This window comes from Dipodomys merriami, unplaced genomic scaffold (assembly GCF_024711535.1).
Source record: "Dipodomys merriami isolate MVZ:Mamm:240054 unplaced genomic scaffold, mDipMer1.0.p SCAF_832, whole genome shotgun sequence".
In the NCBI taxonomy this organism is placed as follows: domain Eukaryota; kingdom Metazoa; phylum Chordata; class Mammalia; order Rodentia; family Heteromyidae; genus Dipodomys; species Dipodomys merriami.
Genome location: NW_027206438.1, coordinates 100,344 through 109,735, shown reverse-complemented (window position 1 = coordinate 109,735; position 9,392 = coordinate 100,344). Strand labels below are relative to the sequence as shown.

At 35.2% G+C, this 9,392-nt stretch overlaps 1 pseudogene; it reads left to right on the top strand.

Moving 5' to 3' along the window:
* Positions 1–8,428: 8,428 nt before the first annotated feature.
* LOC138819950 (U6 spliceosomal RNA) lies at positions 8,429–8,528 on the top strand (annotated as a pseudogene).
* Positions 8,529–9,392: the final 864 nt, after the last annotated feature.

Genomic DNA, 9,392 nt, shown 5'->3' with positions numbered 1-9,392 from the left:
TGTCCTGAGTAAGACTAGAATCAAGAAATAAATTTTAATATTAAAAAGTCCTCAAGTGAACTTTCTTCAAAAAAGTTTGAGACTATTACATAGGTAGGGACCAGAGATAGTAAGAAAGTCAAGTAATCATTATTAAAGGGATCGGATGATGGAGGAATGATTCAGAGACCCCTGCAAGTGCATCTGAAAATGTTCATATCCTGTGTCATATGTTAGAACATCTTTGAAAATAGTACATAAACAGTCTGAGTAGTCAATGGATAAGATCGTCGGAGAAGTTCAGAATTGCTAGTGTGTTTCTAGATTAAATAAACCAACAAACTATGGCAGAGCAATGTGATACAAGCTTGGAATTCTAGAACTCATACTAAGACAGGAGATTAGAGAGTAGAATTACATAGCGATACCTTCCCTGGACCAGGTAGTATAATTTTGTCTCAATGAAACAAACCAAATTAGAAGAAAGGAATACAAAGTTGGAAGTTTGGGCTAATTTTGTCGTTATGTTTTGAGAAGTCAAATTTCCTATTGAAATGCAACTCATATATATAATCCTCGGTTGTGTTTTAATTGCTCTCTTCATTACAGAACATTACTAGATGCAAAAGAGCTCATGATTGCCATCCAAAATTTGAAAAAGCGTCATTCTGTTGGATGCCAAAGAAATGATGAAGGTTTACAAAAGTTAAGCCTGGAGAAATAGCAAAGTTAGTCTAATATAGGACTTTGTGGACCTTGCTAAATTAGAATTTAGATTCAAAATAAATGGTTTGGTTTTGTTTGTAATTCCATATTCTATAGGATACTACAAAATTCTTTTTTTTTTTTTTCGGTCGTGGGGCTTGAACTCTGGTCCTGGGCACTGTCCCTCATCTCTTCAGCTCCAGGCGAGCGCTCTACCACTTGAGCTACAGCGCCACTTCCGGTTTTCTGGTGGTTTATTGGAGATAAGTGTCTCAAGGTCTCTCCTGCCCGGGCTGGCTTTGAACCGGGATCCTCAAATCTCAGCCTCCTGAGTATCTAGGATTACAGGTGTGAGCCACCAGCGCCCTGCTACAAAATTATTTTTAAGTAGAGGTTTTAATTGACCAATTCACAAATGATTCTGGCATTCAATTTGCCTAGATTATTCTTTCAAGAGAGTTACAATTAGAACTTAGTTAATAGATAATCCCAACAGTTCATGTATAAAATGATAATGTGAATAATCTAGACAGAGTTGCCAACAAATGTATGACATTAATTTATAAATTTAGAAAAAGAGCATTTTTGAGGGTTTGGTATAACATGGTATGAAGAGAATAATTGTGTGACATCTTTTTTTCTATCTATATGTAACAAAGGAAGCAATTTCCTTAGTTATGTTCCTCTGTATACAATGAGAAAAATGCTAGGTTTGGGTTCATTTTTATTTTTGTTTTATTGGTTTGTCCTAGAGCTTGAACTCTGGGCCTGGACACTGTCTCTGAGCTCAGGGTATCTGCCCTAACACTTCAACCTCAGTGCCACTAGTGTCTGGCTTTTTCTGAGAAGTTTATTGGAGACAAGATTCTAAGGAACCTTCCTGCCTGGATGGGCTTTGAACCATAATCTTCTGATCTTAGTATCCTGAATATCAATGATAGTTAAAAAGTATAAATATAAATAATATTTGCAAGTGTTCTGATCTCAAGAGTACCACTGGGGGAAAACTGATGCAAGCAAGTTTATTGTGGTGTTCTTTGCAGAACAAGGAGGGAATCACAATACCAGAGGTGTAGTACTTTTTCACAGTAGAAATAAGCTATTCATGAAGTGAATTAAGGGAATTTTAAGGTGCACCTTACAGGTTGGAAACTGTTGGGCTAGGATTACTTTATGGCATAAAGCTTGGGATTGCTTACTCTTGAAGTATTATTACAGATGCTTCATAGTTTTATCATCTACCAGAATGTGGCTATTTTCCTGTTGACTTCTAAATCTGTAACACCCCATTGGAAACTGCATCTATTGAAGAATTACATAACATGAAAACAAGTACTGTTTTGAATCTCTCAGGTATGGAATGTTCAGAATTTGAAAAGGAGTAGTTATTAGTCACAAGAATTTTGAAGAACACATATATTCTGTCCTAACAACTTATTTAACTTTAAAAGTTATGGGTTTCCATAGAATTAAACTGTTTTTGGTTTTATGTGTGTGAAAGTGCTAAATTTATTTGTTTTCAAAATACGCAAGTATATTGTGAAAATATTGTCTAGTTGGATAACATTCAACTTGATGACCTTCTGATAAAGAAGCGGTAATTAAATCAAATTAGATGCCAAATAGTATTGATTTTTAAAATTTTACTATATAGATAATAATATAACTAGACCAGTACAGTAAAATTTTATATTATGCAGCTTATTTTTTAATTTAATTTTATTGTCAAAATGATGTACAGTGGGGTTACAGTAATTGTAAGGTAGTGAATACATAACTTTTCAAGCTTACCCCTTCCTTCATTTTTCTCACAGTTTTCCTTCTCTTCAGTACCTCTCACAAGTTGTAGTGTATATTTCCAACATATTGTCTTGGGAGTATTGCTATTGCATTGGTTTTCCCTTTGTCATTTGTGTCACCATTATGATGTTGCTCTTCCGGTCCCTAATTTAGATAAATGTATACACAATACACAGGGTACCAAAATCAAATACAGCAAGGGATAAACCATGGGGGAAAAATCTAAAGAAACTAGAAATCACATAATATATTAAAAAAAAAACAACTGCAAATAAAAATCTCTGATTCCATATCTTGGAGTTCATTTTGTTCAGCATCATCTTATATGGTCATATACTCATAACAAAGACATTGGAGATTAATAGTTACATGGACACTAAATCGTGAAAACATGTTAACTGTTTTTGATGGTAAAGGGGGAATTAGGGTTGGTGAAATACCAGTTCTGATAAAGGAATTTCAAAAGAGTTTTAAAATTATGACAGGTGAATTTTAATTGTTGAAACTTTTAAAGAAAATTTAAAATTAAATTTTAAGAAAATTTAAAATTACCTGGGAAATTAGGCTTTCATGAAAAGAAATCCATGGAGACTTTGTGGAGAGGGAGCAATGTGAGTGAATATGGTTCATTTTCACACTAAACAAACAAACCTCAGAAACCTTGCTGTACGTCCTCTAGGTTATAGTGCAATTTAATTCAAATTTCTTTTTAAAAATACATAAAAATTTGTGAATTAACCTTTAATTACGAAACAGTAATTCTCTGAAAAAGATAATTTGGGTCAAAATATTTAGGGCGAGAGTGCCCTCCACAATGAAAGAAGGTATTGGGTATACACTTTTCTGTTTGTAATACTTTCCACAATGTTTTTTCACTTGAAGCACTGAAACACAGAAAAAAATCTGATTGGATACTTCAAACCAGTTATTTCACATTTCTAAGTGACTCACAAAAAAATAATATCCTTGTTAACATGAGATAGTGAAGACTTCTCTTATTACATAAGCCAAACAGTTTTGGGTTCAGAAAAGAATAGAGCAAATTGAAAAGGTGAAAAAACAGTGTTCTGGGCTGAGAAGGTGGCTAAATGGTAGAGCACTTGGCTTGCATGAGGCCCTGGGTTTGATTCCTCAGCACCACATAGGCAAAAAGAAAAAAGCCGGAAGTGACGCTGTGGCTCAATTGGTAGAGCGCTAACCTTGAGCTGAAGAGCTGAGGGACAGCACCCAGGCCCAGACTTCTGGCCCCACGACCATACCTCCCCCCCCCACAAAAAAAAAGAAAGAAAAGAAAACAGTGTTCTTAGAAACCCTAGCTAAGCAAATTGTCTTCAGCAGTGGAGGGAGGCAAAAACTTTTTGATATAGATTGTCTTAATATTTTTGCTACCTAAAGTGAATTTACAGAGCCTATTTGGCTCACTATAAGGCAGAATAGATTGAATGAAGACATGAAAATAAATTCCACATCAAAATGAGGCAACTTAAAAGAATTTTAATGGAGAAACCATCAAGATGTAGCAGTGGGGGAGGCCTTATAGTCCTTCAGCTTCACTAGACTTGAAGGCAAGGAGCTGTGATTAATTGGAAATCAGACAAGAGCTAAAAGGAGGACATAGAAGTAGGACATAGAATCATTGTCCTTTTGTAACAGACACTTTCTTCCAAGGTATGGGTAATTTAACTCTATTCTCCTCCATACATCTTGTTGAGCAAATGCAAGACGAAGAGAAAATAATAATCTATTGAAATAATTTTGCAAAGAATAACTTCACTGTTCCTGATAAGGAATCTAAGGAGAGTCTTAAGAGAGAAGATAAAAGTGGAGTATTCTTCGGTTTCCTCTAATCATCTTGTTCGCAAAATATATCTTTGGGGTTAGAAGTGATTGAATCAAAAATTAGTGGAGTACTTATTTCTGTTGGCACTTTAGACACAAGAAGACTTCCAAGGTAAAAGAAAAAAGAAAAAAAGGATATCAAAATATTTGTGATCACAGTTTCTTGGACTGGGTTTTTTGGAGACAAAGTTTTACATTAGAGCTTGTCCTGATTAACATCAATGTTGGGTTTTCACCTTTGCAACCAAATGCAGAGGTGAAGTTTACTGTACTCCCTTGAACAAGTAAACAGCACAATAAAAAAATGACAAATAATGTTTAGTGAATTACTTTCATCAATTACTTTTCCAGAACAAAGATGGAAATATATAACTCAAAATCAATTGACTTAAAAGTATGAAGATAGAGTAGTGAAGTGAGATATGAAAATATAGAGGATTGTTTTCTCTCCAATGGAGTAATGGGTTCTTGATCTTGTTTCTTCCATTCTGTCTTCACAAGCTATCAAGTGTGGCTCAGGACTGGAGTATCCAGTTCAGACAGAGAACTCACAGAAGAAAGATAATATTTGCAGCAAATATAGGTGATTTATAACCTTAGACAAGCTATTTAAATCTGTTCAAATTTCTCCTCTACCCCAAATTGCCCTCTTTGAATAGTTTTGTTTGCTTTTCCCAAGACTGCCCTTCATTAACTGCTTAAAATTTTGAGAGATCATATTCATACTCTCTAGAGATTGCTGTTTGGTTGTAATTTCTGTGTGTGTTTTCACTGAATTTCCAAAGGTTGTGCAAGTGTGCTACAATTAAATATGTCCATCTGATTGTCCAATGGATTAGATTGTCCTGGATTTGATTCATTCATTCTATCATTCTCAGCCAACCCCTTCTCCAAGATTTATTTCAAACTTACCACTTCCTTTATCACATGTGAACATTGAGTATTCTAGCTGTTCTTGCCCCTTGTCCATTTTTCATTAAATGTCTTTACTATTATTCCTCTCTGGTTTCAACTTCCTGATAGTCTTTCTGTTAAACTGTCCATTAGTACTTTGAAAAGTTTATATACATTCCATGGAGTTTCAATCCTGCACATACTTGAACTGATGTCAGCTTATATTTCCATAATTCATTCATCTGTAATAATTTGCAAGACTGGAGATGTGAACCACATAGATATGATTTTATTCTCATCTATTTGGAAAATTAATCTTTAGTTAACAAGAAAGTTTAAAATGATTTAGACTGTATTCTTAAGTACCAATTTTTATAAATGGTTTTGTACAATTGTGTGTGATTATTTTATTTTACATGGGATAATATTTTCTACCACCTATAAGTTTTGGAAAAAAGAAAATTAAAATTTAGTATTATCGGGCTGGGAAGGTGGCTCAGTGGTAGAGCGCTTGCCTTGCATGCCTGAGGCCCTGGGTTCGATTCCTCAGCACCACATAAGCAAAAAGAAAAAAGCCGGAAGTGGTGCTGTGGCTCAAGTGGTAGAGCGCTAGCCTTGAGCTGAAGAGCTGAGGGACAGCGCCCAGGCCCAGAGTTGAGGCCCCATGACCGGACCCAAAAAAAAAAAAATTTAGTATTATCGAAGAATATGATGGAAATAGAAGTCAGATTTTATGTTTGTCACACAACATATAAGGCAACTATTTGTGACTTCTTAAAATGTACCTTGTTAAGTGATGAAATTAACTTTATTAGTTTACATTTAGGTTTGAAATATGAGAGGATGATATATTTAACAAATTTTGGAAAGCACCAAATGAACAACACAAATGGTAGGTGGTACTATTTCTACACTTTAATAAATGGTTGTACCTGATTGGCATTAGTGCAGTGTAAATAAATCAACTTTATTGTAACTCTATTGTGACTAAGTATCATCTATTTGTCAAATGGTATTTTCGCGAATATGATTTTTTTTGGTAGGTCATGGGGCTTGAAGTCTGGGCTTGGGCACTGTCCCTGTGCTCTTCAGCTCATGGCGAGCACTCTACCGCTTGAGCCACACACCACTTCCGATATTCGAGATAAGAGTCTCACAGACTTTCTTGCCTGGGCTGGTTTTGAACATTGATCCTAGATTTCAGCCTCCTGAGTATCTAGGATTACATGCATCAGCCACTAGCGCCTGGCTTGTGAATGTGATTTTTCAAAGATTATTTGAAAAGAATACACTTGCAGGAAATTAAATGTTATGAGAATGACAACATTTTTATACCACAGAACCAAGTTCTACTGACATACCATTGTTTTGAAGCACTAAGGATCTTCTCAATTAATGATATTTTCTGAATTACATTTGACCTCTAAGTCACGTTTTCCTGGCTTTGGTAGACCAATTGTATCTTTCCAGGAGCTATTTTTCTATCCTACTTATGCTGGACTGGAATCTTTCATTAATCACTAGGGGAGGGATATTAACAATAATCTTTTGACACTTTGTGATCTTGTTCACAGATATGGGCTGGTCATCTGTAAATTGAAAGTTGGAATTACAGTTCTTTCTCTCAGATTTTGTGATCTCATCCTTCATTTTATGTTGCCTTGCATTTCACTATTGTTTACTGCTAATTCCTGCTTCTCAAGGAATTGGGGCCTGAAATATTATAGGAAATGAGAAATTGGCATGGCTCTTCAATTACTTTCTGTTGGAATGTTGCATGGGTCTAGGTAAGAAGTCTTGACCCTGTTATCTGATGATGTGGGTAACTGGGACCTGGGATCCAAAGACCCATGTGTCTTGCAAAAGAATAATATCTTTTAGACATCATATCAACAAAATTTGGGTATAACCAATAGGAATGCTTCAGAAATGTGGAGAAAAACAGTTTGGAACACGTGAGTTTAAAACCAAACAGAGCAACAGAGTAAAATCCCATATAAATTAGAGGAAAACATTTTTTTTTACCATGTGAATTCAGAAGAACAAGAACACTTAGAAGGTAACACAAGATTATACTGAAGACATTACATTGATACTTTTTATATTCTAGTATGTATTATAAACCTAATTATTTATATTCCAATTCTATTTATTGGAATATATAAGTATCAATGTATTTGTCATATTATCAACTAATTCTAATAAGTTTCACTGTGTGAAATATAAAATCGCCACATATAAATATAAGTTATATAACTATATATAGTACAAAAGGGCACATGTTTTGCATTGTTCTGTTGCAGTTAGGGTATCAAAGACAACTCTTAAAGTATTATTGCATTATCTCTACCTCAGTGTTTGGTAGAGATAGACCTAAAGTTTACCATTTGTAGATTTACAGCCTGGAGGCAAGAGGAAACACTGTGATTAAAACATTACCAATGTAAGGCCTAATAAAGTGGGGAAACATATGGACTTCTCCTGCAACTATGAAAATATTTGGTGATAGAAAGTCAGTAGTGTAAGTTTCTGCCTGGTTGGAAGGTAGACAGGCCAGACATTAGGTAATCATGCATATGAACAATTTTTTCAGCTTCTTGGCTTTTGCTACTTTTGGAATGTTAAGTATAATAAACAATTATATTTTGATAAAATTCCTTCTAGTCTGAACACTTCTGTCTTAACTGTTCATCTCTCTATGATCACTTGTAACTAAGATTAGTTTTGTTCCAGTAAGACAAACTATGCTGTAAAGATAGGATATTCTGTTGGTCTGTTCCTACATGGAAGAAGGATAAAGGGTCAGGTAGACATTTGTGCCGGTAAGACCTCATTTGGGAAAATGTCAGCTGCAGAAGTTTAGAAGTAGCTCTTAAGCAAGGCTTACTTTGAATCTATTAGCTCCACAAAGCTAACTCAGTTGCATAAATAAGTACTGGAAAAAGCCATTACCTTAGGATCTAGCTATAAGTGCTTCAATGTATGATCAAATCTAAAATGAAAAAGAATTAAAATTGTCATTCACAAAAAATACAAATGTGAGCAATCGACCGAACAATATAAATTTTTTTCACTATACATATTATTTTAGGGAAATAAGATCAATATTATTGTTAGGGACAATAAGGCTTCCTTGTTACAAAAAGGCACCCAAGGATATAAGCCTGTAAAAAGATTGCATCATTAACTACTTAAATTTAGAAGATACTACATGATTCAGCAGCCCATATACCCAAATTACAACAATACAGAGATTAACATGGTGCTTGCACAAGGATAATATGAAAATTTGTGAAGTATTCCATAGTTTTCATTCTTCAGATGCAAGAAATGAAAAACAGTTATTAAAAAGTTGATTACAAAATTACACGTGTGACAATACATGCAAGTGTTAGAATTAAATGTGAGTTTGATATCAGTGGATTAAATCTTCACCTTAGAAAGGCCTTTATATACAATAACCTTTACAAAACTTTTGAAATTAGTTAACATGGTCATTTTATCCTTAAGAAATATACTAGTATAAGTGAAGGGTTAAAAATTAAAAACCTCACTTTAACATTGCCATTACTAACTTGCTAACTGCTGATTTTGCTTCTGAAAATATGCTTGTATTCAGACTCCCTTCCCTGGCAGATAAAACTGGGCAGTGACTGCGGGATATTGGCCTGCCCAGATGTCCGGATATCAGCCCACCCCAGAACAAGGACAGCGGTTATAGATAGAACATGTTTTTCAGTTCCAGTTTAGTTCAGCAATCCCTGGGACGGATCTTGACAACGACCACCTGGCCAGACCATAAACTGGGCCAAATGTCAACCAATCATAGGCCTGTAACCATGTAAACCCCCCATTAAACCACCAATTGTTTTACAAAGAGTGTTACAAAATTTCCCGCGTGGCAAAGTGATTGTTGGCACATATGATGATCTTTAAATGGACCAATCATGGGATGCTTTGTGTTATGCGTTAATCTTATGATTTTTGCCTTTAAAAAGGCTTGTAACCGCTGCTCGGGGCTCTCTGACTGACCGGGGCAGAGAGTCCGTTTGCGCAAACGTCAAATAAATTCCTCTTGCTTATTGCATCTCCCAGCCTGGAGTCTGAGTTTCTGGGGCGCCCTCCCATTGACGAAAGTCTCCTAGGAGTCTGGGGTCTTTCATAAGGACCTAGAA